A 22,911-nucleotide genomic window follows, 5' to 3' on the forward strand; every position below is an offset into this window, starting at 1 on the left:
TAAGGAAAATTTCTTCAATTTTGTACCATAAAAAAAGAAATTTCTGCTTTTTGCCCCAAAATAAGGGGAATTTCTGACTTTTTTCCCTGAAATAAATGAAATTTCTGCAATTTTGCCAAAAATAAGGTAAATTTGTGCCTTTTTGCCCCAAAATAAGGAGAATGCATAACTTTTTGCCATAAAAAGGAAATTTCTTCATTTTTGCTCCAAAATAAGGGGAATTTCTGGTTTTTGCCTCTAAATATGTGGAATTTCTGTCTTTTTCACCCAAAACAAAGGGAATTTCTGTCTTTTTTGCCCCAAAATAAGGAAAATTTCTGACTTATTACCCTGAAATAAGTAAAATTTCTTCAATTTTGCCCCAAAATAACGGAAATTTTTGCCTTTTTGCCCCCAAATAAGGGGAATTTCAGTCTTTTTGCCTCAAAATAAGGAAAATTTCTGCCTTTTTTTCTGAAATAAGTGAAATTTCTGCAATTCTGCCCCAAAATAAGGGGAATTTCTGCCTGTTGCCCCAAAATATGGGGAATTTCTGCATGTTTGTCCGAAAATAAGAAGAATGCATACCTTTTTGCTATAAAAAATGCAAATTTCTTCATTTTTGCTCCAAAATAAGAGGAACTTTTGTTTTTTTGCCTCTAAATAAGTGGAGTTTTTGTCTTTTTCCCCTAAAACAACGGGAATTTCTGTCTTTTTTGCCCCAAAATAAGGAAAATTTCTGACTTATTACCCTTAAATAAGTGAAATTTCTGCAAATTTGCCCCAAAATAAGGTAAATTTCTGTTTTTTTGCTATCAAATAAAAGGAATTTCAGCCTTTTTACCTCAAAATAAGGGAAATTTCTGCATTTTTGCAACAAAATATTATAAATTTCTGCATTTTTGCCACAAAATATTAGGAATTTCTGCCTTTTTGCCACAAAATAAGGAAAATTTCTGCCTTTTTTCTCTGAAATAAGTGCAATTTCTGCAATTGTGCCCCAAAATAAGTGAAATTTTTGCCTTTTTGCCCCTAAATAAGGGGAATTTCAGTTTTTTTACCTCAAAATAAGGGAATTTCTGAATTTTGGCTCAAAACATTAGGAATTTCTGCCTTTTTGCCCCAAAATAAGGAAAATTTCTGCCTTTTTTTCTGAAATAAGTGAAATTTCTGCAATTTTGCCCCAAAATAAGTGAAATTTCTGCAATTTTGCCCCAAAATAAGGGAAATTTCTGGAATTTTGCCCCAAAATAAGTGGAATTTCTGAGTTTTGCCCGAAAATAAAGAGAATTTCTGCCTTTTTGCCCCACATTTAGGGGAATTTCTGCTTTTTGCTCCTAAATACCAGGAATTTCTGCCTTTTTTCTTGAAAATAAGGGAAATGCATACATTTTTGCCATAAAAAAGGGAAATTTCTTCATTTTTGCCCCAAAATAAGGGAAATTTCTGACTTTTTGCCCTGAAATATGTGAAATTTCTCTAATTTTAGCCCAAAATAAAATGAATTTCGGCTTTTTTGCCCCAAAATAATGGGAATTTTTCCTTTTTTCCCCAAAATAAGAAAAATTTTTGCTTTTTCTCTCTGAAATAAGTGAAATTTCTGAAATTTTTCCCCATAATAAGAGAAATTTCTGCAATTTTGCCCCTAAAGAAGGGGAATTTCTGTTTTTTTGCCCCCAAATAAGGGAAATTTCTGCAATTTTGCCAAAAAATAAGGGGAATTTCTGCATTTTGCCCCAAAATAAGGAGAATTTCTGCCTTTTTGCCCAAAAATAAAGAAAATTACTGTATTTTTTACCCCAAAATTATGTGAATTTCTGCAATTTTGCTCCAAAATACGGGGATTTTCTGCCTTTTTCGCCGAAAATAAGGGGAATTTCTGCCATTTTGCTGCGAAATAAGTGAAATTTCTGCAGTTTTACCCCAAAATAAGGGGAATTTCTGCCTTTTTGCCCCACAATTAGGGGAATTTCTGCAATTTTGCTACAAAATATGGGGAATTTCTGCTTTTTTGCCCGAAAATAAAGGGAATGTTTACCTTTTTGCCATAAAAAAGGGAAATTTCTTCATTTTTGCCCCAAAATAAAATGATTTTCTGCCATTTTGACTCAAAATAAGTGCAATTTCTGACTTTTCCCCAAAAATAAATGAAATTTCTGTCTTTTTGCACCAAAATAAGGGGAATTTCTGAATTTTTGCCCGAAAATAAGGGGAATTTCATCCTTTTTACCTCAAAATAAAAGGAATTTCTGCCTTTTTGCCCCAAAATATAGGGAATTTCTGCCTATTTGCCCCATAATAAGAAATGTTTCTGCAATTTTGTACCAAAATAAATGAAATTTCTGCCATTTTGCCCCAAAATATGGGGAATTTCTGCATTTTTGTTCCAAAATAAGAAAAATTTCTTCAATTTTGTACCATAATAAAAGAAATTTCTGCTTTTTGCCCCAAAATAAGGGGAATTTCTGACTTTTTTCCTTGAAATAAATGAAATTTCTGCAATTTTGCCCAAAAATAAGGTAAATTTGTGCCTTTTTGCCCCAAAATAAGGGGAATTTCTGCCTTTTGCCCCAATATATGGGGAATTTCTGCCTTTTTGCCCGAAAATAAGGGGAATGCATAACTTTTTGCCATAAAAAGGAAATTTCTTCATTTTTGCTCCAAAATAAGGGGATTTTCTGCTTTTTTGCCTCTAAATATGTGGAATTTCTGTCTATTTCACCCAAAACAAAGGGAATTTCTGTCTTTTTTACCCCAAAATAAGGAAAATTTCTGACTTATTACCCTGAAATAAGTAAAATTTCTTCAATTTTGCCACAAAATAACGGAAATTTTTGCCTTTTTGCCTCCAATTAAGGGGAATTTCAGCCTTTTTGCCTCAAAATAAGGGGAATTTCTGAATTTTGGCACAAAATATTAGGAATTTCTGCACTTTTGCAACAAAATATTAGGAATTTCTGCCTTGTTGCCCCAAAATAAGAAAAATTTCTGCCTTTTTTTTTGAAATAAGTGTAATTTCTGCAATTTTGCCCTAAAATAAGTGAAATTTCTGCAATTTTGCCCCAAAATGAGGGAAATTTCTGGAATTTTGCCCCAAAATATGTGGAATTTCTGAGTTTTGCCCGAAAATAAGGAGAATTTCTGCCTTTTTGCCCCACATTTAGGGGAATTTCTGCTTTTTGCTCCAAAATACGGGGAATTTCTGCCTTTTTGCCCGAAAATAAGGGAAATGCATACATTTTTGCCATAAAAAAGGGAAATTTCTTCATTTTTGCCCCAAAATAAGGGAAATTTCTGCCTTTTTGCCCTGAAATATGGGAAATTTCTCCAATTTTAGCCCAAAATATGGTGAATTTCTGCCTTTTTGCCCCAAAATAATAAGAATTTTTTTTTCCCCAAAATAAGAAAAATTTTTGCTTTTTTTCTCTGAAATATGTAAAATTTCTGAAATTTTTTCCCATAATAAGGGAAATTTCTGCAATTTTGCCCCAAAATAAAGGGAATTTCTGTATTTTTGCCCCAAATAAGGGAAATTTCTGCAATTTTTGCCAAAAAATAAGGGGAATTTCTGCCTTTTTCCCCAAAATAAGGAAAATTTCTGCCTTTTTGTCCCAAAATAAAGACAATTACTGTATTTTTTACCCCAAAATTATGTGAATTTCTGCAATTTTGCTCCAAAATACGGGGATTTTCTGCCTTTTTCGCCGAAAATAAGGGGAATTTGTTCCATTTTGCTGCGAAATAAGTGAAATTTCTGCAGTTTTACCCCAAAATAAGAGGAATTTCTGCCTTTTTGCCCCACAATTAGGGGAATTTCTGCAATTTTGCTACAAAATATGGGGAATTTCTGCTTTTTTGTCCGAAAATAAAGGGAATGTTTACCTTTTTGCCATAAAAAAGGGAAATTTCTTCATTTTTGCCCCAAAATAAAATGATTTTCTGCTTTTTGACTCCAAATAAGTGCAATTTCTGCCTTTTCCCCAAAAATAAATGAAATGTCTGTCTTTTTGCACCAAAATAAGGGGAATTTCTGACTTTTTGCCCGAAAATAAGGAGAATTTCATCCTTTTTACCTCAAAATAAGGGGAATTTCTGCCTTTTTGCCCCAAAATATAGAGAATTTCGGCCTTTTTGATCCAAAATAAGAAAAGTTTCTGCAATTTTGTACCAAAATAAAAGAAATTTCTGCCATTTTGCCCAAAAATATGGGGAATTTCTGCATTTTTGTTCCAAAATAAGGAAAATTTCTTCAATTTTGTACCATAATAAAAGAAATTTCTGCTTTTTGCCCCAAAATAAGGGGAATTTCTGACTTTTATCCCTGAAATAAATGAAATTTCTGCAATTTTGCCCAAAAATAAGGTAAATTTGTGCCTTTTTGCAACAAAATAAGGGGAATTTCTGCCTTTTGCCCCAAAATATGGGGAATTTCTGCCTTTTTGCCCGAAAATAAGGGGAATGCATAACTTTTTGCCATAAAATGGAAATTTCTTCATTTTTGCTCCAAAATAAGGAGAATTTCTGCTTTTTTGCCTCTAAATATGTGGAATTTCTGTCTTTTTCACCCAAAACAAAGGGAATTTCTCTCTTTTTTTTTTCCCCAAAATAAGGAAAATTTCTGACTTATTACCCTGAAATAAGTAAAATTTCTTCAATTTTGCCCCAAAATAAAAGAAATTTTTGCCTTTTTGCCCCCAAATAAGGGGAATTTCAGCCTTTTTGCCTCAAAATAAGGGGAATTTCTGAATTTTTGCACAAAATATTAGGAATTTCTGCACTTTTGCAACAAAATATTAGGAATTTCTGCCTTTTTGCCCCAAAATAAAGAAAATTTCTGCCTTTTTGGCCCACAATTAGTGAAATTTCTGCAATTTTGCCCTAAAATAAGGGAAATTTCTGCAATTTTTCCCCTAAATAAGGGAAATTTTCGCAATTTTGCCCCAAAATAAGGGGAATTTCTGTTTTTTGCCCCACAATTAGGAAAATTTCTGCAATTTTGCCCCCAAAAAAGTGGAATTTCTGCCTTTTGCCCCAAAATGTGGAGAATTTCTGACTTTTTGTCCGAAAATACGAAGAATGCATACCTTTTTGCCATAAAAAAGGGAAATTTCTTCATTTTTGCTCCAAAATAAGGGGAACTTTTGCCTTTTTGCCTCTAAATAAGTGGAATTTCTGTCTTTTTCCCTTAAAACAAAGGAAATTCTGTTTTTTTGCCCCAAAATAAGGAAAATTTCTGACTTATTACCCTGAAATTAGTGAAATTTCTGCAAATTTGCCCCAAAATAAGGGAAATTTCTGCTTTTTTGCCCCCAAATAAAAGGAATTTCAGCCTTTTTACCTCAAAATAAGGGAAATTTCTGCATTTTTGCAACAAAATATTAGGAATTTCTCCATTTTTGCCACAAAATTTTAGGAATTTCTGCTTTTTGCCCCAAAATAAAGAAAATTTCTGCCTTTTTTTTCTGAAATAAGTGAAATTTCTTCAATTTTGCCCCAAAATAAGTAAAATTTCTACAATTTTGCCCCAAAATAAGGGAAATTTCTGGAATTTTGCCCCACAATAAGTGGAATTTCTGAGTTTTGCCCGAAAATAAAGAGAATTTCTGCCTTTTTGCCCCACATTTAGGGGAATTTCTGCAATTTTGCTCCAAAATACGGGGAATTTCTGCCTTTTTGCCTGAAAATAAGGGAAATGCATACATTTTTGCCATAAAAAAGGGAAATTTCTTCATTTTTGCCCATAAATAAGGGAAATTTCTGCCTTTTTGCCCTGAAATATGTGAAATTTCTGCAATTTTAGCCCTAAATAAGGTGAATTTTTGCCTATTTGACCCAAAATAATGGGAATTTTTGCTTTTTTGCCCCAAAATAAGAAAAATTTTTGCTTTTTTTCTCTGAAATAAGTGAAATTTCTGAAATTTTTCTCCATAATTAGAGAAATTTCTGCAATTTTGCCTAAAAATAAGGGGAATTTCTGTTTTTTTGCCCTCAAATAAGGGAAATTTCTGCAATTTTGCCCAAAAATAAGGGGAATTTCTGTTTTTTGCCCCAAAATAAGGAGAATTTCTGCCTTTTTGCCCCAAAATAAAGACAATTACTGTATTTTTTACCCCAAAATTATGTGAATCTCTGCAATTTTGCTCCAAAATACAAGGATTTTCTGCCTTTTTTGCCGAAAATAAGGGGAATTTCTGCCATTTTGCTACGAAATAAGTGAAATTTCTGCAGTTTTACTCCAAAATAAGGGGAATTTGTGCCTTTTTGCCCCACAATTAGGGGAATTTCTGCAATTTTGCTACAAAATATGGGGAATTCTGCCTTTTTGCCCGAAAATAAAGGGAATGTTTACCTTTTTGCCATAAAAAAGGGAAATTTCTTCATTTTTGCCCCAAAATAAAATGATTTTCAGCCTTTTTGACTCAAAATAAGTGCAATTTCTGCCTTTTCCCCAAAAATAAATGAAATTTCTGTCTTTTTGCACGAAAATAAGGGGAATTTCTGACTTTTTGCCTGAAAATAAGGGGAATTTCATCCTTTTTACCTCAAAATAAGGGGAATTTCTGCCTTTTTGCCCCAAAATATAGGGAATTTCTGCCTTTTTGATCCAAAATAAGAAAAGTTTCTGCAATTTTGTACCAAAATAAAAGAAATTTCTGCCATTTTGCCCCAAAATATGGGGAATTTCTGCATTTTTGCTCCAAAATAAGGAAAATTTCTTCAATTTTGTACCATAATAAAAGAAATTTCTGCTTTTTGCCCCAAAATGAGGGGAATTTCTGACTTTTTTCCCTGAAATAAATGAAATTTCTGCAATTTTGCCCAAAAATAAGGTAAATTTGTGCCTTTTTGCCCCAAAATAAGGGGAATTTCTGCCTTTTGCCCCAAAATATGGGGAATTTCTGCCTTTTTGCCCGAAAATAAGAAGAATGCATATCTTTTTGCCATAAAAAAGGGAAATTTCTTCATTTTTGCTCCAAAATAAGGGGAATTTCTGCTTTTTTGCCTCTAAATATGTGGAATTTCTGTCTTTTTCACCCAAAACAAAGGGAATTTCTGTCTTTTTTGCCCAAAAATAAGGAAAATTTTTGACTTATTACTCTGAAATAAGTAAAATTTCTTCAATTTTGCCCCAAAATAAGGGAAATTTTTTCCTTTTTGCCCCTAAATAAAAGGAATTTCAGCTGTTTTGCCTTAAATAAGGAGAATTTCTGAATTTTGGCACAAAATATTAGGAATTTCTGCATTTTTGCAACAAAATATTAGGAATTTCTGCATTTTTGAAAAAAAATATTAGGAATTTCTGCATTTTTGCCCCAAAATAAGGAAAATTTCTGGAATTTTGCCCAAAAATATGGAGAATTTCTGCATTTTTGCCCTACAATTAGGGGAATTTCTGCTATTTTGCTCCAAAATAAGGGAAATTTTTGCCTTTTTGCCCCTAAATAAGGGGAATTTCAGTTTTTTTACCTAAAAATAAGGGAATTTCTGAATTTTGGCTCAAAATATTAGGAATTTCTGCCTTTTTGCCCCAAAATAAGGAAAATTTCTGCCTTTTTTTCTGAAATAAGTGAAATTTCTGCAATTTTGCCCCAAAATAAGTGAAATTTCTGCGATTTTGCCCCCAAAAAAGGGAAATTTCTGGAATTTTGCCCCAAAATATGGGGAATTTCTGCCTTTTTGCCCAAAAATAAGGGGAATGCATAACTTTTTGCCATAAAAAGGAAATTTCTTCATTTTTGCTCCAAAATAAGGGGAATTTCTGCTTTTTTGCCTCTAAATATGTGGAATTTCTGTCTTTTTCACCCAAAATAAAGGGAATTTCTGTCTTTTTAACCCCAAAATAAGGAAAATTTCTGACTTATTACCCTGAAATAAGTAAAATTTCTTCAATTTTGCCCCAAAATAAGGGAAAATTTTGCCTTTTTGCCCCCAAATAAGGGGAATTTCAGCCTTTTTGCCTCAAAATAAGGGGAATTTCTGAATTTTGGCACAAAATATTAGGAATTTCTGCACTTTTGCTACAAAATATTAGGAATTTCTGCCTTTTTGTTCCAAAATAAGGAAAATTTCTGCCTTTTTTCCCTGAAATAAGTAAAATTTCTGCCTTTTTGCTCCACAATTAGTGAAATTTCTGCAATTTTGCCCTAAAATAAAAGAAATTTCTGCAATTTTTCCCTGAAATAAAGGAAATTTCTTCAATTTTGACCCAAAATAAGGAGAATTTCTGTTTTTTGCCCCACAATTAGGAAAATTTCTGCAATTTTGCCCCAAAAAAGGGGAATTTCTGCCTTTTGCCCCAAAATATGGGGAATTTCTGCCTTTTTGTCCGAAAATAAGAAGAATGCATACCTTTTTGCCATAAAAAAGAAAATTTCTTCATTTTTGCTCCAAAATAAGGGGAACTTTTGCCTTTTTGCCTCTAAATAAGTGGAATTTCTGTCTTTTTCCCTTAAAACAAAGAAAATTTCTGTCTTTTTTGCCCCAAAATAAGGAAAATTTCTGACTTATTACCCTGAAATAAGTGAAATTTCTGCAAATTTGCCCCAAAATAAGGGAAATTTCTGCCTTTTTGCCCCCAAATAAAAGGAATTTCAGCCTTTTTACCTCAAAATAAGGGAAATTTCTGCATTTTTGCAACAAAATATTAGGAATTTCTGCATTTTTGAAAAAAAATATTAGGAATTTCTGCATTTTTGCCCCAAAATAAGAAAAATTTCTGGAATTTTGCCCCAAAATATGGAGAATTTCTGCATTTTTGCCCTACAATTAGGGGAATTTCTGCTATTTTGCTCCAAAATAAGGGAAATTTTTGCCTTTTTGCCCCTAAATAAGGGGAATTTCAGTTTTTTTACCTCAAAATAAGGGAATTTCTGAATTTTGGCTCAAAATATTAGGAATTTCTGCCTTTTTGCCCCAAAATAAGGAAAATTTCTGCCTTTTTTTTTCTGAAATAAGTGAACTTTCTGCAATTTTGCCCCAAAATAAGTGAAATTTCTGCGATTTTGCCCCAAAAAAAGGGAAATTTCTGGAATTTTACCCCAAAATATGGGGAATTTCTGCCTTTTTGCCCAAAAATAAGGGGAATGCATAACTTTTTGCCATAAAATGGAAATTTCTTCATTTTTGCTCCAAAATAAGGGGAATTTCTGCTTTTTTGCCTCTAAATATGTGGAATTTCTGTCTTTTTCACCCAAAACAAAGGGAATTTCTGTCTTTTTTGCCCCAAAATAAGGAAAATTTCTGACTTATTACCCTGAAATAAGTAAAATTTCTTCAATTTTGCCCCAAAATAAGGGAAAATTTTGCCTTTTTGCCCCCAAATAAGGGGAATTTCAGCCTTTTTGCCTCAAAATAAGGGGAATTTCTGAATTTTGGCACAAAATATTAGGAATTTCTGCACTTTTGCTACAAAATATTAGGAATTTCTGCCTTTTTGTTCCAAAATAAGGAAAATTTCTGCCTTTTTTCCCTGAAATAAGTAAAATTTCTGCCTTTTTGCCACACAATTAGTGAAATTTCTGCAATTTTGCCCTAAAATAAAAGAAATTTCTGCAATTTTTCCCCGAAATAAAGGAAATTTCTTCAATTTTGACCCAAAATAAGGAGAATTTCTGTTTTTTGCCCCACAATTAGGAAAATTTCTGCAATTTTGCCCCAAAAAAGGGGAATTTCTGCCTTTTGCCCCAAAATATGGGGAATTTCTGCCTTTTTGTCTGAAAATAAGAAGAATGCATACCTTTTTGCCATAAAAAAGAAAATTTCTTCATTTTTGCTCCAAAATAAGGGGAACTTTTGCCTTTTTGCCTCTAAATAAGTGGAATTTCTGTCTTTTTCCCTTAAAACAAAGAAAATTTCTGTCTTTTTTGCCCCAAAATAAGGAAAATTTCTGACTTATTACCCTGAAATAAGTGAAATTTCTGCAAATTTGCCCCAAAATAAGGGAAATTTCTGCCTTTTTGCCCCCAAATAAAAGGAATTTCAGCCTTTTTACCTCAAAATAAGGGAAATTTCTGCATTTTTGCAACAAAATATTAGGAATTTCTGCATTTTTGAAAAAAAATATTAGGAATTTCTGCATTTTTGCCCCAAAATAAGGAAAATTTCTGGAATTTTGCCCCAAAATATGGAGAATTTCTGCATTTTTGCCCTACAATTAAGGGAATTTCTGCTATTTTGCTCCAAAATAAGGGAAATTTTTGCCTTTTTGCCCCTAAATAAGGGGAATTTCAGTTTTTTTACCTCAAAATAAGGGAATTTCTGAATTTTGGCTCAAAATATTAGGATTTTCTGCCTTTTTGCCCCAAAATAAGGGGAATTTCTGACTTTTTTTTTCTGAAATAAGTGAAATTTCTGCAATTTTGCCCCAAAATAAGTGAAATTTCTGCGATTTTGCCCTAAAAAAAGGGAAATTTCTGGAATTTTGCCCCAAAATATGGGGAATTTCTGCCTTTTTGCCCAAAAATAAGGGGAATGCATAACTTTTTGCCATAAAAAGGAAATTTCTTCATTTTTGCTCCAAAATAAGGAGAATTTCTGCTTTTTTGCCTCTAAATATGTGGAATTTCTGTCCTTTTCACCCAAAACAAAGGGAATTTCTGTCTTTTTTGCCCCAAAATAAGGAAAATTTCTGACTTATTACCCTGAAATAAGTAAAATTTCTTCAATTTTGTCCCAAAATAAGGGAAAATTTTGCCTTTTTGCCCCCAAATAAGGGGAATTTCAGCCTTTTTGCCTCAAAATAAGGGGAATTTCTGAATTTTGGCACAAAATATTAGGAATTTCTGCACTTTTGCAACAAAATATTAGGAAATTCTGCCTTTTTGCCCCAAAATAAGGAAAATTTCTGCCTTTTTGGCCCACAATTAGTGAAATTTCTGCAATTTTGCTCTAAAATAAGGGAAATTTCTGCAATTTTTCCCCTAAATAAGGGAAATTTTTGCAATTTTGCCCCAAAATATGTGGAATTTCTGAGTTTTGCCCGAAAATAAAGAGAATTTCTGCCTTTTTGCCCCACATTTAGGGGAATTTCTGCAATTTTGCTCCAAAATACGGGGAATTTCTGCCTTTTTGCCTGAAAATAAGGGAAATGCATACATTTTTTGCCATAAAAAAGGGAAATTTCTTCATTTTTGCCCCAAAATAAGGGAAATTTCTGCCTTTTTGCCCTGAAATATGTGAAATTTCTGCAATTTTAGCCCTAAATAAGGTGAATTTTTGCCTATTTGACCCAAAATAATGGGAATTTTTGCTTTTTTGCCCCAAAATAAGAAAAATTTTTGCTTTTTTTCTCTGAAATAAGTGAAATTTCTGAAATTTTTCCCCATAATAAGAGAAATTTCTGCAATTTTGCCTAAAAATAAGGGGAATTTCTGTTTTTTTGCCCCCAAATAAGGGAAATTTCTGCAATTTTGCCCAAAAATAAGGGGAATTTCTGTTTTTTGCCCCAAAATAAGAATTTCTGCGTTTTTGCCCCAAAATAAAGAAAATTACTGTATTTTTTACCCCAAAATTATGTGAATTTCTGCAATTTTGCTCCAAAATACGGGGATTTTCTGGCTTTTTTGCCGAAAATAAGGGGAATTTCTGCCATTTTGCTGCGAAATAAGTGAAATTTCTGTAGTTTTACCCCAAAATAAGGGGAATTTCTGCCTTTTTGCCCCACAATTAGGGGAATTTCTGCAATTTTGCTACAAAATATGGGGAATTCTGCTATTTTGTCCGAAAATAAAGGGAATGTTTAACTTTTTGCCATAAAAAAGGGAAATTTCTTCATTTTTGCCCCAAAATAAAATGATTTTCTGCCTTTTTGACTCAAAATAAGTGCAATTTCTGCCTTTTCCCCAAAAATAAATGAAATTTCTGTCTTTTTGCACCAAAATAAGGGGAATTTCTGACTTTTTGCCCGAAAATAAGGGGAATTTCATCCTTTTTACCTCAAAATAAGGGGAATTTCTGCCTTTTTGCCCCAAAATATAGGGAATTTCTGCCTTTTTGATCCAAAATAAGAAAAGTTTCTGCAATTTTGTACCAAAATAAAAGAAATTTCTGCCATTTTGCCCCAAAATATGGGGAATCTGCATTTTTGTTCCAAATTAAGGAAAATTTTTTCAATTTTGTACCATAATAAAAGAAATTTCTGCTTTTTGCCCCAAAATAAGGGGAATTTCTGACTTTTTGCCCTGAAATAAATGAAATTTCTGCAATTTTGCCCAAAAATAAGGGAAATTTGTGCCTTTTGCCCCAAAATAAGAGGAATTTCTGCCTTTTGCCCCAAAATATGAGGAATTTCTGCCTTTTTGCCCGAAAATAATAAGAATGCATAACTTTTTGCCATAAAAAAGGGAAATTTCTTCATTTTTGCTCTAAAATAAAGGGAATATCTTTTTTTTTGCCTCTAAATAATTGGAATTTCTGTCTTTTTCACCCAAAACAAAGGGAATTTCTGTCTTTTTTGCCCCAAAATAAGGAAAATTTCTGACTTATTACCCTGAAATAACTGAAATTTCTGCAATTTTGCCCCAAACTAAGGGAAATTTCTGCCTTTTTGCCCCCAAATAAGGCGAATTTCAGCCTTTTTACTTCAAAAAATGGGGAATTTCTAAATTTTGGCACAAAATATTAGGAATTTCTGCCTTTTGGCCCCAAAATAAGGAAAATTTCTGCCTTTTTTCCCTGAAATAATTGAAATTTCTGCAATTTTGCCTTAAAATAAGTGAAATTTCTGCAATTTTTCCCTAAAATAAAGGAAATTTCTGCTCTTTTGCCCCAAAATAAGGGGAATTTCAGGCTTTTTATCTCAAAATAAGGGGAATTTCTGAATTTTGGCACAAGATATTAGGAATTTCTGCCTTTTTGCCCCAAAATAAGGAAAATTTCTGCCTTTTTTCCCTGAAATAAGTGAAATTTCTGCAATTTTGCCCAAAAATAAGGGAAATTTCTGGAATTTTGCCCCAAAATAAGTGGAATTTCTGAGTTTTGCCCCAAAATAAAGAGAATTTCTGCATTTTTGCCCCACAATTAGAGGAATTTCTGCAATTTTGCTCCAAAATACGGGTAATTTCTGCCTTTTTGTCCGAAAATAAGGGGAATGCATATCTTTTTGCCATAAAAAAAAGAAATTTCTTCATTTTTGCTTCAAAATAAGGGAAAATTCTTCCTTTTTGCCATGAAATATGTGAAATTTCTGCAATTTTAGCCCAAAATAAGGTGAATTTCTGCCTTTTTGCCCCAAAATAATAGGAATATCTGCATTTTTGCCCCAAAATAAGAAAAATTTTTGCTTTTTTTCTCTGAAATGAGTGAAATTTCTGCAATTTTGCCCTAAAATAAGGGATAGTTCTGCAATTTTTCCTCATAATAAGGGAAATTTCTGCAATTTTGCCCCATAATAAGGGGAATTTCTGACTTTTTGCCCAAAAATAAGGGGAATTTCAGCCTTTTTACCTCAAAATGAAGTGAATTTCTGCATTTTTCCCAAAAATAAGGAGAATTTCTGCCTTTTTGCCCCAAAATAAAAAAAATTACTGTATTTTTTACCCCAAAATTAGGTTAATTTCTGCAATTTTGCCCCAAAATAAGTGAAATTTCTGCAATTTTGCCCCAAAATAAGGGGAATTTCTGCCTTTTTGCCTCAAAATAAAGAAAATTACTGTATTTTTACCCCAAAATTAGGTGAATTTCTGCAATTTTGCTCCAAAATACGGGGATTTTTTGCCTTTTGCGCCGAAAATAAGGAGAATTTCTGATATTTTGCTGCGAAATAACTGAAATTTCTGCAGTTTTACCCCAAAATAAGGGGAATTTCTGTTTTTTTGCCCCAAAATTAGGGGAATTTCTGCAATTTTGCTCCAAAAATATGGGGAATCTGCCTTTTTGCCCGAAAATAGAGGGAATGTTTATTTTTTTGCCATAAAATGGGAAATTTCTTCATTCTTGCCCCAAAATAAGAGGATTTTCTGCCTTTTTGACTCAAAATAAGTGCAATTTCTGTTTTGTCCCCAAAAATAAACAAAATTTCTGTCTTTTTGCACCAAAATAAGGGGAATTTCTGACTTTTTGCCTGAAAATAAGGGGAATTTCAGCCTTTTTACCTCAAAATAAGGGGAATTTTTGCCTTTTTGCCCTAAAATATGGGGAATTTCTGCTTTTGTGCCTCAAAATAAGAAAAATTCCTGCAATTTTGTACCAAAATAAAAGAAATTACTTTCTTTTTGTCCCAAATAAGAAAATTTCTGCCTTTTTTCTGAAATAAGTGAAATTTTTGCAATTTTGCCTCAATATAAGGGAAATTTCTGCAATTTTGCCCCAATGTAAAGGAAATTTCTGCAATTTTGCCCCAAAATAGGAAAATTTCTGACTTTATGCTCCCGAAAAAAGGAGATTTTCTGTCTTTTTGCCCCAAAATAAGGAGAATTTCTGCCTTTTTGCCCGAAAATTGTGAGAATTTCTGCAATTTTGCTTCAAAATACGGTTAATTTCTGCCTCTTAGCCCCAAAATAAAGGGAATTTCTGCATTTCCCGCCAATATTTGTGGAATTTCTGCATTTTACCTCTATATAAGGGGAATTTCTGCATTTTACCTCAAAATAATAAGAATTTCTGCCTTTAGTCCCAAAATATGAGGAATTTCTGCATTTTTGTTCCAAAATAAGGAAAATTTCTTCAATTTTGTACCATAATAAAAGAAATTTCTGCTTTTTGCCCCAAATTAAGGGGAATTTCTGACTTTTTGCCCTGAAATAAATGAAATTTCTGCAATTTTGCCCAAAAATAAGGGAAATTTGTGCCTTTTGCCCCAAAATAAGGGGAATTTCTGCCTTTTGCCCCAAAATATGAGGAATTTCTGGCTATTTGCCCGAAAATAAGAAGAATGCATAACTTTTTGCCATAAAAAAGGGAAATTTCTTCATTTTTGCCCCAAAATAAGGGGAATATCTTCATTTTTGCCTCTAAATAAGTGGAATTTCTGTCTTTTTCACCCAAAACAAAGGGAATTTCTGTCTTTTTTTGCCCCAAAATAAGGAAAATTTCTGACTTATTACCCTGAAATTACTAAAATTTCTGCAATTTTGCCCCAAACTAAGGGAAATTTCTGCCTTTTTGCCCCCAAATAAGGGGAATTTCAGCCTTTTTACCTCAAAAAATGGGGAATTTCTGAATTTTGGCACAAAATATTAGGAATTTCTGCCTTTTGGCCCCAAAATAAGGAAAATTTCTGCCTTTTTTCCCTGAAATAATTGAAATTTCTTCAATTTTGCCCCAAAATAAGTGAAATTTCTGCAATTTTCCCCTAAAATAAAGGAAATTTCTGCTCTTTTGCCCCAAAAAAAGGGGAATTTCAGGCTTTTTACCTCAAATTAAGGGGAATTTCTGAATTTTGGCACAAGATATTAGGAATTTCTGCCTATTTGCCCCAAAATAAGGAAAATTTCAGCATTTTTTCCCTGAAATAAGTGAAATTTCTGCAATTTTGCACCAAAATAAGTGAAATTTCTGCAATTTTGCCCTAAAATAAGGGAAATTTCTGGAATTTTGCCCCAAAATAAGTGGAATTTCTGAGTTTTGCCCCAAAATAAAGAGAATTTCTGCATTTTTGCCCCCAAATTAGGGGAATTTCTGCAATTTTGCTCCAAAATACGGGTAATTTCTGCCTTTTTGTCTGAAAATAAGGGGAATGCATACCTTTTTGCCATAAATAAGGGAAATTTCTTCATTTTTGCTTCAAAATAAGGGAAATTTCTGCCTTTTTGCCATGAAATATGTGAAATTTCTGCAATTTTAGCTCAAAATAATGTGAATTTCTGCCTTTTTGCCCCAAAATAATAGGAATATCTGCATTTTTGCCCCAAAATAAGAAAAATTTTTGCTTTTTTTCTCTGAAATAAGTGAAATTTCTGAAATATTTCCCTAAAATAAGGGAAATTTCTGCAATTTTTCCCCATAATAAGAGAAATTTCTGCAATTTTGCACCAAAATAAGTGGAATTTCTGTTTTTTGCCCTTAAATAAGGGAAATTTTTGCAATTTTGCCCCAAAATAAGGGGAATTTCTGTTTTTTGCCCCACAATTAAGGAAATTTCTGCAATTTTGCCCCAAAATAAGGGGAATTTCTACCTTTTGCCCCAAAATATGGGAATTTCTGCCTTTTTGTTTGAAAATAAGAAGAATGCATTCCTTTTGGCCATAAAAAAGGGAAATTTCTTCATTTTTTCTTTCAAAATAAGAGGGAACTTTTGCCTTTTTGCCTCTAAATAAGGGGAATATCTGTCTTTTTCCCCAAAAACAAAGGGAATTTCTCTCTTTTCTGCCCCAAAATAAGAAAAATTTCTGACTTATTAAACTGAAATAAGTGAAATTTCTGAAAATTTGCCCCAAAATAAGGGAAATTTCTGCCTTTTTGCCCCCAAATAAGGGGAATTTCAGCCTTTTTACCTCAAAATAAGGGAAATTTCTGCATTTTTGCAACAAAATATTAGGAATTTCTGCCTTTTTGCCCCAAAATAAAGAAATTTTCTGCCTTTTTCCCTGAAATAAGTGAAATTTCTGCAATTTTGCCCCAAAATAAGTGAAATTTCTGCAATTTTGCCCCAAAATAAGGGAAATTTCTGGAATTTTGCCCCAAAATAAGTGGAATTTCTGAGTTTTGCCCCAAAATAAGGAGAATTTCTGCCTTTCCCCCACAATTAGGGGAATTTCTGCAATTTTGCTCCAATATACGGGGAATTTCTGACTTTTTGCCCGAAAATTAGAGGAATGCATACCTTTTTGCCATAAAAAAGTGAAATTTCTTCATTTTTGCCCCAAAATAAGGGAAATTTCTGCCTTTTTGCCCTGAAATATGTGAAATTTCTGCAATTTTAGCCCAAAATTAGGTGAATTTCTGTCTTTTTGCCCCAAAATAATGGGAATTTCTGCCTTTTTACCCCAAAATAAGAAAAAAATTTTGCTTTTTTCTCTGAAATAAGTGAAATTTCTGCAATTTTGCCCTAACATAATGAATATTTCTGCAATTTTTCCCCATAATAAGGAAAATTTCTGCAATTTGGCCCCAAAATATAGGGAATTTCTGCCTTTTGCCCCAAAATATGGGGAATTTCTGCCTTTTTGTCCGAAAATAAGAAGAATGCATACCTTTTTGCCATAAAAAAGGGAAATTTCTTCATTTTTGCTCCAAAATAAGGGGAACTTTTTTTTTGCCTCTAAATAAGTGGAATTTCTGTCTTTTTCCCCCAAAACAAAGGGAATTTCTGTCGTTTTTGCCCCAAAATAAGGAAAATTTCTGACTTATTACCCTGAAGTAAGTGAAATTTCTTCAAATTTGCCCCAAAATAAGGGAGATTTCTGCCTTTTTGCCCCCAAATAAGGGGAATTTCAGCCTTTTTACCTCAAAATAAGGGAAATTTCTGCATTTTTGCATCAAAATATTAGGAATATCTGCATTTTTGCCACAAAATATTAGGAATTTCTGCATTTTTTGCCCCAAAATAAGGAAAATTTCTGCCTTTTTCCCCTGAAATAAGTGAAATTTCTGCAATTTTGCCCCAAAATAAGTGAAATTTCAACAATTTTGCCCCAAAATAAGGTAATTTTCTGGAATTTTGCCCCAAAATGAGTAGAATTTCTGAGTTTTGCCTCAAAATAAGGAGAATTTCTGCCTTTTTGCCCCACAATTAGGGAAATTTCTGCAATTTTGCTCCAAAATACGGGGAATTTCTGCTTTTTCGCCTGAAAATAACGGGAATGCATACCTTTTTGCCATAAAAAAGGGAAATTTCTTCATTTTTGCCCCAAAATAAGGGAAATTTCTGCCCTTTTGCCCTGAAATATGTAAAATTTCTGCAATTTTAGCCTAAAATAAGGTGAATTTCTGCCTTTTTGCCCCAAAATAATGGGAATTTCTGCCTTTTTGCCCCAAAATAAGAAAAATTTTTGCTTTTTTTCTCTGAAATAAGTGAAATTTCTGCAATTTTGCCCTAAAATAAGGGATATTTCTGCAATTTTTCCTCATAATAAGGGAAATTTCTGCAATTTTGCCTCAAAATAAGGGGATTTTCTGACTTTTTGAGCAAAAATAAGGGGAATTTCAGCCTTTTTACCTCAAAATGAAGGGAATTTCTGCATTTTGCCCCAAAATAAGGAGAATTTCTGCCTTTTTGCCCCAAAATAAAGAAAATTACTGTATTTTTTACCCCAAAATTAGGTTAATTTCTGCAATTTTGCCCCAAAATAAGTGAAATTTCTGCAATTTTGCCCCAAAATAAGGGGAATTTCTTCCTTTTTGCCTCAAAATAAAGAAAATTACTGTATTTTTACCCCAAAATTAGGTGAATTTCTGCAATTTTGCTCCAAAATAAGGGGATTTTCTGCCTTTTTTGCCGAAAATAAGGGGAATTTCTGCCATTTTGCTGCGAAATAAGTGAAATTTCTGCAGTTTTACTCCAAAATAAGGGGAATTTCTGCCTTTTAGCCCCACAATTAGGGGAATTTCTGCAATTTTGCTACAAAATATGGGGAATTCTGCCTTTTTGCCTGAAAATAAAGGGAATGTTTGCCTTTTTGCCATAAAAAAAGGGAAATTTCTTCATTTTTGCCCCAAAATAAAATGATTTTCAGCCTTTTGGACTCAAAATAAGTGCAATTTCTGCCTTTTCCCCAAAAATAAATGAAATTTCTGTCTTTTTGCATGAAAATAAGGGGAATTTCTGAATTTTTGCCCGAAAATAAGGGGAATTTCATCCTTTTTACCTCAAAATAAGGGGAATTTCTGCCTTTTTGCCCCACAATTAGGGGAATTTCTGCAATTTTGCTCCAAAATACGGGGAATTTCTGCCTTTTTGCCTGAAAATAAGGGGAATGCATACCTTTTTCATAAAAAAGGGAAATTTCTTCATTTTTGCCCCAAAATAAGGGAAATTTCTGCCCTTTTGCCCTGAAATATGTAAAATTTCTGCAATTTTAGCCTAAAATAAGGTGAATTTCTGCCTTTTTGCCTCAAAATAATGGGAATTTCTGCCTTTTTGCCCCAAAATAAGAAAAATTTTTGCTTTTTTTCTCTGAAATAAGTGAAATTTCTGCAATTTTGCCCTAAAATAAGGAATAGTTCTGCATTTTTTCCTCATAATAAGGGAAATTTCTGCAATTTTGCCCCATAATAAGGGGAATTTCTGACTTTTTGCCCAAAAATAAGGGGAATTTCAGCCTTTTTACCTCAAAATGAAGGGAATTTCTGCATTTTGCCCAAAAATAAGGAGAATTTCTGCCTTTTTGCCCCAAAATAAAGAAAAGTACTGTATTTTTTACCCCAAAATTAGGTTAATTTCTGCAATTTTGCCCCAAAATAAGTGAAATTTCTGCAATTTTGCCCCAAAATAAGGGGAATTTCTGCCTTTTTGCCTCAAAATAAAGAAAATTACTGTATTTTTACCCCAAAATTAGGTGAATTTCTGCAGTTTTGCTCCAAAATACGGGGATTTTCTGCCTTTTTCGCCGAAAATAAGTAGAATTTCTGATATTTTGCTGCGAAATAACTGAAATTTCTGCAGTTTTACCCCAAAATAAGGGGAATTTCTGTTTTTTTGCCCCAAAATTAGGGGAATTTCTGCAATTTTGCTCCAAAAATATAGGAAATCTGCCTTTTTGCCCGAAAATAGAGGGAATGTTTATTTTTTTGCCATAAAAAGGGAAATTTCTTCATTCTTGTCCAAAATAAGAGGATTTTCCGCCTTTTTGACTCAAAATAAGTGCAATTTCTGTTTTTTCCCCAAAAATAAACAAAATTTCTGTCTTTTTGCACCAAAATAAGGGGAATTTCTGACTTTTTGCCTGAAAATAAGGGGAATTTCAGCCTTTTTACCTCAAAATAAGGGGAATTTTTGCCTTTTTGCCCCAAAATATGGGGAATTTCTGCCTTTTTGCCTCAAAATAAGAAAAATTCCTGCAATTTTTTACCAAAATAAAAGAAATTACTTCCTTTTTGCCCCAAATAAGAAAATTTCTGCCTTTTTTCTGAAATAAGTTAAATTTTTGCAATTTTGCCTCAATATAAGGGAAATTTCTGCAATTTTGCCCCAATGTAAAGGAAATTTCTGCAATTTTGCCCCAAAATAGGAAAATTTCTGACTTTATGCTCCCGAAAAAAGGAGATTTTCTGTCTTTTTGCCCCAAAATAAGGAGAATTTCTGCCTTTTTGCCCGAAAATTGTGAGAATTTCTGCAATTTTGCTTCAAAATACGTTTAATTTCTGCCTCTTAGCCCCAAAATAAAGGGAATTTCTGCATTTTCCCCCAATATTTGGGGAATTTCTGCATTTTACCTCTATATAAGGGGAATTTCTGCATTTTACCTCAAAATAATAAGAATTTCTGGCTTTAGTCCCAAAATATGAGGAATTTCTGCATTTTTGTTCCAAAATAAGGAAAATTTCTTCAATTTTGTACCATAATAAAAGAAATTTCTGCTTTTTGCCCCAAATTATGGGGAATTTTTAATTTTTTGCCCTGAAATAAATGAAATTTCTGCAATTTTGCCCAAAAATAAGGGAAATTTTTGCCTTTTGCCCCAAAATAAGGGGAATTTCTGCCTTTTGCCCCAAAATATGAGGAATTTCTGCCTTTTTGCCCGAAAATAAGAAGAATGCATACCTTTTTGCCATAAAAAAGGGAAATTTCTTCATTTTTGCTCCAAAATAAGGGGAATATCTTCTTTTTTGCCTCTAAATAAGTGGAATTTCTGTCTTTTTCACCCAAAACAAAGGGAATTTCTGTCTTTTTTGCCCCAAAATAAGGAAAATTTCTGACTTATTACCCTGAAATAACTGAAATTTCTGCAATTTTGCCCCAAACTAAGGGAAATTTCTGCCTTTTTGCCCCCAAATAAGGGGAATTTCAGCCTTTTTACCTCAAAAAATGGGGAATTTCTGAATTTTGGCACAAAATATTAGGAATTTCTGCCTTTTGGCCCCAAAATAAGGAAAATTTCTGCCTTTTTTCCCTGAAATAATTGAAATTTCTGCAATTTTGCCCCAAAATAAGTGAAATTTCTGCAATTTTTCCCTAAAATAAAGGAAATTTCTGCTCTTTTGCCCCAAAATAAGGGGAATTTCAGGCTTTTTACCTCAAAATAAGGGGAATTTCTGAATTTTGGCACAAGATATTAGGAATTTCTGCCTTTTTGCCCCAAAATAAGGAAAATTTCTGCCTTTTTTCCCTGAAATAAGTGAAATTTCTGCAATTTTGCCCCAAAATAAGTGAAATTTCTGCTATTTTGCCTCAAAATAAGGGAAATTTCTGGAATTTTGCTCCAAATTAAGTGGAATTTCTGAGTTTTGCCCCAAAATAAAGAGAATTTCTGCATTTTTGCCCCCCAATTAGGGGAATTTCTGCAATTTTGCTCCAAAATACGGGGAATTTCTGCCTTTTTGTTCGAAAATAACGGGAATGCATACCTTTTTGCCATAAAAAAGGGAAATTTCTTCATTTTTGCTTCAAAATAAGGGAAATTTCTGCCTTTTTGCCATGAAATATGTGAAATTTCTGCAATTTTAACCCAAAATAAGGTGAATTTCTGCCTTTTTGCCCCAAAATAATAGGAATATCTGCATTTTTGCCCCAAAATAAGAAAAATTTTTGCTTTTTTTCTCTGAAATAAGTGAAATTTCTGCAATTTTGCCCTAAAATAAGGGATAGTTCTGCAATTTTTCCTCATAATAAGGGAAATTTCTGCAATTTTGCCCCATAATAAGGGGAATTTCTGACTTTTTGCCCAAAAATAAGGGGAATTTCAGCCTTTTTACCTCAAAATGAAGGGAATTTCTGCATTTTGCCCCAAAATAAGGAGAATTTCTGCCTTTTTGCCCCAAAATAAAGAAAATTACTGTATTTTTTACCCCAAAATTAGGTTAATTTCTGCAATTTTGCCCCAAAATAAGTGAAATTTCTGCAATTTTGCCCCAAAATAAGGGGAATTTCTGCCTTTTTGCCTCAAAATAAAGAAAATTACTGTATTTTTACCCCAAAATTAGGTGAATTTCTGCAATTTTGCTCCAAAATACGGGGATTTTTTGCTTTTTTCTCCGAAAATAAGGAGAATTTCTGATATTTTGCTGCGAAATAACTGAAATTTCTGCAGTTTTACCCCAAAATAAGGGGAATTTCTGTTTTTTTGCCCCAAAATTAGGGGAATTTCTGCAATTTTGCTCCAAAAATATGGGGAATCTGCCTTTTTGCCCGAAAATAGAGGGAATGTTTATTTTTTTGCCATAAAAAGGGAAATTTCTTCATTCTTGTCCAAAATAAGAGGATTTTCCGCCTTTTTGACTCAAAATAAGTGCAATTTCTGTTTTTTCCCCAAAAATAAACAAAATTTCTGTCTTTTTGCACCAAAATAAGGGGAATTTCTGACTTTTTGCCTGAAAATAAGGGGAATTTCAGCCTTTTTACCTCAAAATAAGGGGAATTTTTGCATTTTTGCCCCAAAATATGGGGAATTTCTGCCTTTTTGCCTCAAAATAAGAAAAATTCCTGCAATTTTTTACCAAAATAAAAGAAATTACTTCCTTTTTGCCCCAAATAAGAAAATTTCTGCCTTTTTTCTGAAATAAGTTAAATTTTTGCAATTTTGCCTCAATATAAGGGAAATTTCTGCAATTTTGCCCCAAAGTAAAGGAAATTTCTGCAATTTTGCCCCAAAATAGGAAAATTTCTGACTTTATGCTCCCGAAAAAAGGAGATTTTCTGTCTTTTTGCCCCAAAATAAGGAGAATTTCTGCCTTTTTGCCCGAAAATTGTGAGAATTTCTGCAATTTTGCTTCAAAATACGGTTAATTTCTGCCTCTTAGCCCCAAAATAAAGGGAATTTCTGCATTTTTCCCCCAATATTTGGGGAATTTCTGCATTTTACCTCTATATAAGGGGAATTTCTGCATTTTACCTCAAAA

This window comes from Micromys minutus, assembly GCF_963924665.1.
Source record: "Micromys minutus genome assembly, contig: SCAFFOLD_43, whole genome shotgun sequence".
Taxonomy (NCBI): domain Eukaryota; kingdom Metazoa; phylum Chordata; class Mammalia; order Rodentia; family Muridae; genus Micromys; species Micromys minutus.